Source organism: Cupressus sempervirens, chromosome 7 (assembly GCF_028749045.1).
Source record: "Cupressus sempervirens isolate cs-2001-9-10 chromosome 7, ASM2874904v1, whole genome shotgun sequence".
Lineage (NCBI taxonomy): Eukaryota > Viridiplantae > Streptophyta > Pinopsida > Cupressales > Cupressaceae > Cupressus > Cupressus sempervirens.
In genome coordinates, this window is record NC_143124.1 from 61,749,784 (window position 1) to 61,758,597 (window position 8,814).

General features: G+C 42.4%; 1 long non-coding RNA gene across 1 annotated transcript; it reads right to left on the minus strand.

Annotated features, from left to right (window-relative positions):
- Positions 1 to 6,984: 6,984 nt before the first annotated feature.
- Positions 6,985 to 7,757, minus strand: LOC149545480 (uncharacterized). The gene is made up of 3 exons (XR_016354261.1): positions 7,585 to 7,757; positions 7,419 to 7,484; positions 6,985 to 7,332 (listed from the first exon to the last, which is right to left on the minus strand). It is a non-coding gene; the product is annotated as an uncharacterized LOC149545480 (long non-coding RNA).
- Positions 7,758 to 8,814: the final 1,057 nt, after the last annotated feature.

Below are 8,814 nucleotides of genomic sequence, written 5' to 3' on the forward strand. Positions count from 1 at the left end.
CTGTGGTAGAATCAAATCCCATCCCTTGGGTTTATCCCCAACTAAACATCTCAGCAAATTGCCCAAACTTCTATTTACCACTTCTGTTTGGCCATCAGTCTGTGGGTGATGCGTGGAACTGAATTTCAAGTCTGTTCTCAACTTCATCCACAATGTCCTCCAGAAATACCCCACAAATTTAGTATCTCGGTCAGAAACTATACTCCTTGGAAGACCATGTAGTCTTACCACCTCTTTGAAAAACAAGTCTGCAATATGGACAACATCATGAGTTTTGTGGCATGGAATGAAATGTGCCATTTTGGAGAACCTATCAACCACCACGAATACTGATTCATTACCCCTTTGGGTCCTTAGCAATCCAAGAACAAAATCCATACTTATGTCCTCCCATGGCCTTGATGGAACAGGCAATGGCTGATATAGGCCAGTATTTTGACTAAACCCCTTGGCCACTTGACAAACCTAGCAACTCTGTACAAACTTCTTCACATCCTGTGTAATTTGAGGCCAAAAATAAAGTTCTCTAAGAATGGCAATGGTCTTATCCCGACCAAAATGTCCTGCCATCCCTCCACTGTGTTTCTCCTTAATTAGATTTTCCCTCATGGAACTCCTTGGAATGCACAATTGACTACCTTTGAACAACATGCCATCCTGAATCAAATAGTCTAACCACTTGGTTCTATCTACAACAACAGGTTCTTTACAAGCTTTCCATGCTTCAGCAAAATCAGGATCCTCAGGGTACAAATTCTTGAGTTCATCAAACCCAACTACTTCAACCTGCATTGTTGTAAGCAACAATTGTCTCCTACTTAATGCATCTACAACCCTGTTAGATTTTCCACTTCTATGCTTTAACACAAATGTATAACTCTGCAAGAATTCTACCCACTTCATATGCCTCTGATTCAATTTACCTTGGCTATTTAGGTACTGTAATGCCTGATGATCAGTATACAAAACAAATTCCTTTGGCAACAAATAATGCCTCCATTTCTTTAAGGCCTGAACTATCGCATAGAACTCTTGATCATAAACAGAGTACTTCTTCTTTGCATCATTCAATTTTTCACTAAAATATGCAATAGGCTTACCTTCTTGGCTTAATACAACCCCAATAGCGCTACCACTAGCATCACAGTCCACCTGGAATACTTTTCTGATATCTGGAAGTGCCAACACAGGCTGTTCAGTCACCTTCTTCTTCAGCAATTCAAAACTTCTTGCAGCTGCTGCAGTCCATTTGAACTCTTTTCTATCCCCTCTTATTGTATCAGTTAGGGGTGCACATATGCCACTGAAATTCTTAATAAACTTCCTGTAAAAACTAACCAGACCATGAAATGATCTTACCTCAGTAGCAGACCTTGGAGTAGGCTATTCCAAGATAGATTTAACCTTCTCTGGATCCATTTTGAGTCCTTCAGGTGATATAACAAATCCCAAATAGACTAACTCCCTTTTTGCAAAGACACAATTCTTTAGATTAATTAACAGTTTCTCTTCCCTCAGCCTTTCAAAGACACTACGAATATGCAGCAAATGTTCTTCCAAAGTCTTGCTGAAAATTAAAATATCATCCAAATAGACAATAACAAATTTTCCCAAGAACTTCTTAAGTACCTCATTCATGAGCCGCATGAAGGTGCTTGGGGCATTCGTCAATCCAAAGGGCATGACTAACCACTCATAAAGACCCTCCTTGGTCTTGAAGGCTGTTTTCCACTCATCTCCTTCTCGTATCCGTATCTGATGATAGCCACTCTTCAGATCTATCTTTGTGAAGTACTGAGCTCCACTCAAGCAGTCCATAAGATCATCCATCCTTGGTAAAGGAAACCGGTACTTGATGGTTATCCTATTTATAGCTCGAGAATCTGTACACATCCTCTACTCTCCATCCTTCTTTGGTGCAAGTACTGCAGGTACTGCACATGGACTCAGGCTCTCTCGAATCAAGCCCTTCCTCAACAGCTCCTGAACCTGTCTATTTAGCTCCTCTGTTTTAGTAGGAGTCATCCTGTGAGCAGCCTTGTTAGGCAAACTAGCTCCTGGAATCAGATCTATCTGATGACTGATTTGCCTTACTGGTGGCAATCCATCTGGAACATTATCAGAGATAATATCTCCAAATTCTCCTAGTAAATCTGAAACTTCCAATGGTATTTCACTACTACCTTCTTTATCTTTCCTAGGAATCAAAGCATAGCACATACGCTGATGTTTCATGCCCTCTAAAAACTTCCTTCCATCAACAAGACAAATCCTAGCACTGCTACATACCTTTTCACCTTCCTTTTTCATGGGCTTCAATTTGTGGCGAACTCCATCCTTTGTCAGAGAGTATGTGTTTGCATGTCCATCATGTATTGCATGTCTATCAAACTGCCATGGTCTACCCAACAATAGATGGAAAACATCCATTGAAATAACATCACAGAGGACTTCATCATGGTAACTACCAATTTTGAATTTTACTAAACATTGTTCACTTACCAGGACCTTATGATCATCTTTTACCCAAGAAATCCGATAGGGCTGGGGATGTTTCTCCCTCTTGAGCTTCAGCTTAGAGACCATCTCTTCGGATACCAAGTTATCAGTGCTACCACCATCAATGATCACATCACAACATTTATCCTCACACTTGCATCTGGTATGGAACAAACTCCTTCGTTGTCCTGGTTCATTTTCACCACTTAGTAGGACTCTTTCATTTACCAAGGTCTCTCCTCTTTCTGCATCCTCTGAATGTGATGATTGTGCATCCTCATCCACATGAACAACCCTAGCTTGGCCCTCAGCTCTCCTATCTGTCCTTCCTTGTCGTTGAGGGCATTCAAAGGCACGATGACCTTCTTCATTGCAATGGAAACAGGTACCAAGGAAGCCTCCTCTTCCTTGTCCACGTCCTCTACCTCTTCCTCTTTGATTTCCAAAGTCTTGATCACGGGAGCGGTTGAAACCATCATTCCTCTGGTTCCTGCTAGTACCCTCATCCTCATTTTTCTTTTGAGTTTCATTGCGGCCTCCAGATGATCTACCGCTTCCCCTTCCTCCTTAACCGCGCCCTCTTTGTCTTCCTTCAAACTTTTTACTCAGCTTCTCTTCAACTCGTAGGGCAAACTGGTATGCTTCTTCAACGCTGGTCATTCTTACCAGACTTAGTTCTTCCTGGATGCTAGGTTGTAACCCACTGATATAACGAGCAACCTTCTCCTTATTCGCTTCTGCATGCCCCGCTCTAATCAGAAGTCGGTAAAACTCCTTTGTATATTCTTGGACTAATCTTCCTGCTTGCTTTAACCCATGCATCTTCTTAAACAGATCAAGCTCGTAGTCCACAGGAATGAACTGCTTCTTCAATTTTTCCACCATGCGATCCCATCTTGTGATCTTCTCCTTTCCTCTTCTAAGTCTTTCCAGTTGAATCTCTTGCCACCAGATTTTGGCATGGCCTTTTAGTTTGGCCTTTGCAAACTTAACCCTATCTGGGTCCCTTATATCCTCATATTCAAAGTATTCGTCCAGTTCATTGATCCAATCGATCAACTCATCTGGTTTCAAATTTCTCGAAAATATACCCACTTCAATTGTAGGTCTTTTCCCAAACCTAGAAATGGCCCTAAAAAGCCTTTCCTCTACAGGATTCAAAACTTCCCCGTCAACTTCCATTACTTCCTCTTCATTGTCATCCTCACTATTATCATCTGCGGCAATATTTGCTCCTCTACGAAGCTCCTCTTGCAATGCTTGTACTTGTCTTTGGAGGGCTCTAACCTCCTCAGGATCAACAGCTCTGGCCCTTCCACCATGCTCTCTTCATGGAGGCATCTTCTAACTTGAACCCACAACCACACAGTCTTGGTGCAAACTGCCTCACAGTCGGCGCTCTGTCTACACACTCAGGAAAACCGGCTCTGATACCACTTGATGGGGACACAACCCAACAACCAGAATAGACACAATAGAAAGGGGAAATTATATTAACTGAGAAAATAAGCTGGTACAAATAGTGCAGAGAAAATAAACTCAAAACATGCCCTGCGGGCTTACCATAGCATAAATCTGGAGAATATTTCTCCTTTTAGCACCTCCTCTCAAGCTCCAATCCGAACTGCCTTTTACAATGCCAGAAATCTCCTTAAATAGACCCCAGAGGGCTAAGGACTAGGAGTACATTCTAGAAAGTGCTAGTAGGCATCCACTGACAAAATAGAAGGTTCCGGAAGCTGCGTTAGAAGTCGGTGCAATTCTAGAAGAATCCAGAAACGGTAGCCGAACTTTCGGGAGGCATAACTTTTGAACCGTAACTCCGATTGATGAACCGTTTACATTTTCGGAAAGCTCTTGAAGCGCTCTATAGCCCTATGGACAAGCTTTGCTCATCCCCCATTTTTTGACCCTTTTCGAGGTCATTTAATGCCCCAAACCTGACTTTGAAGCATTCTTAGGGGGTCTCCAAAACCTGAAAAACTGCAATAACTTTCAAACCGTGGGGCCTTTTGACCTGATTCTTTTTTTGGAATGCTCTAAATCTCGATTACATTCATCTAGCCAAGTCACACCTTCTAGGTCACCAAAATGATGGTCAAATTGCATGCTCCTATTTTTTTGGGATTTTTAAATGCACTGATAGTTGAACTATGAGAGTTGGAACCTTTATTTGAGCCAAATGGGTATCCAAAAATGCAAAGACATAAAATAGAAACTAAGTCTAAGTACATTTTTTTGGGTGACATAGGATTGCCCTTATACCTCTGGATGCTCCTGCATCAGGAGATGCAAAGCAAGAGCAAGAGAGAGTGGGGGGGGATGGGGGGTGGGCAATTGCTATGTGTGTGTGAGAGAGAGAGAGAGAGTAGGGGATGGGAGAGAGAGAAAGTGAGATAGAGTAGGGGTGGCAAAGAGAGTATAGGATGGGAGAGAGAGGAAGTGTGAGAGAGAGTAGGGGTGGCAAAGAGAGAGTACAGGATGGGGGAGAGAGATTGACAGTAGGGAATGTAAGAGAGAGGAAGTGTGAGAGAATAGGGGGTGGAAGAGAGAGAGTAGAGGGGAGAGAGTGAGAAAGAGTAGGTGGTGGGAGAGGGAGAGGGATAGGGAGAGCGAGTGAGAGACAAAATAGGGGATGGGAGAGGAGAGAGGGGGGGGATGAGTCTGTGTGTGTGTGAAAGAGAGAGAGTATGGAATGGGAGAGGGGAGAGAGAGATATAGAGAGTAGGGGATGGCAGAGAAAGAGAGTAGGCAGTGGGAGAGGGAGTGGGAAAGGGAGAGGGGGGGATGGGAGTGTTTGTAAGAGAGAGAGAGAGTGGGGGATGGGAGAGAGTGTGAGAGTAGGGGTGGCAGAGAGAGTGTGAGAGTAGGGGATGGGAGAGAGTGAGAGAGAGAGAGAGAGAGATAGTAAGCGGTGGGAGAGGGAGTGGGAGGGAGAGAGGAGGAATGAGAATGTGTGTAAGAGAGATAGGGTAGGGGATGGGAGAGAGAGTAGGTGGTGGGAGAGGAAGTGGGAGAGGGAGGGCTGGGAATGGGAATGTGTGTTTGTGTGTGTGAGAGAGAGAGTAGGGGATGAGAGAGAGAGAAAGAGATTGAGAGTAGGGAATGGGGAGAGAGAGAGATTGAGAGTAGGGGATGGGGAGAGAGAGAGATTGAGAGTAGGGGATGGGGGAGAGAGAGAGTAGGTGGTGGGAGATGGAGTGGAAGAGGGAGAACGAGAGAGAGGAGGATGGGAGTGCATGTGTGTGAAAGAGAGAGAGTAGGGAATGGGAGAGAGGGGAGAGAGAGAGTAGGTAATGGGAGAGGGAGAGGGAGGATGGAAATGTGTGTGTGTGTGTGTGTGTGTGTGTGTCTGTGTGTGTGTGTGAGAGAGAGAGAGAGAGTAGGGGATGGAAGAGAGTAAAAATGTGAGAGAGTAGGGGGTGGAAGAGAGAGAGAGAGTAGGCGGTGGGAGATAGAGTGGGAGAGGGAGAGCCAGTAAGAGACAGAGTAGGGGATGGGAGAGGAGAGAGGGGGGATGGGTCTATGTGAAAGAGAGAGTAGGGAATGGGAGAGGGGAGAGAGAGATAGAGAGAGAGAGTAGGGGATGGGAGAGAGAGAGAGTAGGAAATGGGAGAGGGAGTGGGAGAGGGAGAGGGAGAGGGGGGATGGGAGTGTGTGTAAGAGAGAGTAGTGGATGGGAGAGAGAGAGAGAGAGAGAGAGAGAGAGTAGGCAGTGGGAGAGGGAGTGGGAGAGAGAGAGAGGGGGGGAATGGGAGTGTGTGTAAGAGAGAAAGAGTAGGGGATGGGAGAGAGAGAGAGGGGGAATGGGAATGTGTGTAAGAGAGACAGAGTAGGGGATGGAAGAGAGTGTGAGAGTGTGAGTGAGACAGTAGGGGGTGGCAGAGAGAGATCATACAGGATGGGAGAGAGAGAGAGAGAGAGTGAGAGTAGGAGATGTGAGAGAGTGTAGGGGATGGAAGAGAGAGAGTGAGGGTAGGGGATGGGAGAGAGAAAGTAGAGAGCAAGAGCGAGAGAGTAGGTGGTGCAAGAGGGAGTGGGAGAGGGAGACAGAGGGGGGATGGGAGTGTGTATGACAAATCTAGAGAGTAGGGGGTGGGAGAGGAGAGAGAGGGGGGGGATGAGAGTGTGTGTCTGTGAAAGAGAGAGAGTAGGGGATGGGGGAGATAGAGTAGGCAGTGGAAGAGGGAGTGGGAGAGGGAGAGAGAGAGGGGGGTATAAACAAATGATTAGGTATTGAATTAATCTTGATAAACAAATGACAGAGAAGGAAAACTTTAAACATGAACAAGATCATAAATCATATGACGATGACATATTGGAAATGATAAACTTATGCTTAAATAGTGATAAAGTTTATTGTTAATCAATATTCTATCAAAGTTTTTAATTGATTAGGTATTGAATTTAATGTCATACATGAACAAACATATAATATAAAATGATAACCAATAATGTCATGTACATTAACAAACACATAATATATTATGATAACCAATAATCTCGTACATATGAACAATTATAACATATAAAAAAAATAATGTCATAAGTCTAATAATGCCATGCATCAAATAAATGTCATACATCAAATATAAAATAACATATATACATCAAATGTATATCGAATATGTCCATTGACATAAAATCCAACATATATGTCTGTTGATGCCTATACATGTACATGTCTATCAACTATATCTTCTCCTTCCCATGAGGGGAAGGAAACAAATCTCTCAAGGTCTTCGGTCATTGTGTAGAGGGAGACAGTGGCAATGATGGGGTCTTCCTCACACACTCATTTTTTCTCTTGTTGAAGCTCTTCTCTAACTTGAGCTGATACAAACAAAGTAGATATGAATCAATGATTATTATACATTGAAATCAAATATATGTACACATAAAATTAATTATTTTCTTACCACCATCAAATAGTCACTCTACAAGTCCACCTCGAAGGCTTGTAGGCGATCAGATGTAACAAAACCCTACAACAATTCAATCAATATAATCACTTATAAATAACATTAGAAATTTCGATATTAACTATTATAAAAAACAACTAAAACCAAGAAAATTCTTTTATACCTCAGTCAATGGTTGTGAACTAACCATAGCTACAGCCACTCCATGATCAATGGACTATTGGAGATGAGAAGTCTTTGATGTCAAGAGCCGCATGTCATACAATACACGTTACATGTAACATGAAACATGAAACAAATATAATCAAATGAATTAAATTAACATGAAACAAATGTACCTCTACGAAGCTTGTATCACGTTTACGCTTCTAGTCTATAGTGAATGTCGACAGTCCTGTAGAGAACTGATGCACATGCATAATTCTTTTTGTAAATGCTTAATATGATTAATTGATAAATATATGTATTAATTTAAATGATTAAATCAATACATACCTCTAGATTTGTCGATGGGACGAAAAATGGGGCTAGGGGATCGCTACTAGGCCTGCCAACACTTTGACCTTGAATTTTGAACAATGTCAATAGATGCTAATTAATTAATCATTCACTATACATACAAAATGTGATCAAATTAGTAAATTGTAATTGTAATTTACTTGTGTGTCAATTCCAAATGTCTCATTCAGGAACTAATAAGTGACGAACCCATTATCCACACCATCTCTAGCATGAGTGCCAAATGTGCATAAGGATCCGCATGATGTGCACATGTGACCATGACGCACAGAGGGCTCCTTCTCAACTAATGGACTCATGTAATAAATGAGGGTTTATGTCAAACCATTAATAGTCCCTAGAGCATTGGCCTCTACATGTTCCTTCACAACTGAAGGAATAGTCACATGCTCACCCTATGGCTTGACCACAGGTGCCCTAACTACATTAGGGTCACAACGTGCCCCCGACCTCTCAAATGATGATCCCCCACCTCCACCCTAGGAGTCTAATATATCAAAATAATTGGGGATATCCCCAAGGACAAAATCATAATACAATTTCTTTAAGAAATACGTGGGGACCTTGTGATTGTTGCAAGGAGGGGCATCAAAAAGCATCCACCATCTATCCTAAAAAATTATTTTTAATAGCATCATGTATGCACCAATGGATGGGGAACCATTTAGTACTCTCTCTAACAGTATTTTGTTGACCAGGTTTTCTAAATAATACACATATTGTACCTTTTGGTATATCTTTTTTTTTTAAACATCTTGATATGATAATTTATTTGCATAATATATTTTTTGTTCATCCCTCTTAACCTGTCAAACATCTAACTAACCACTAAAAAAAGCTATGTGGGTCTTAATGGATTCGAGGGACGATGCTA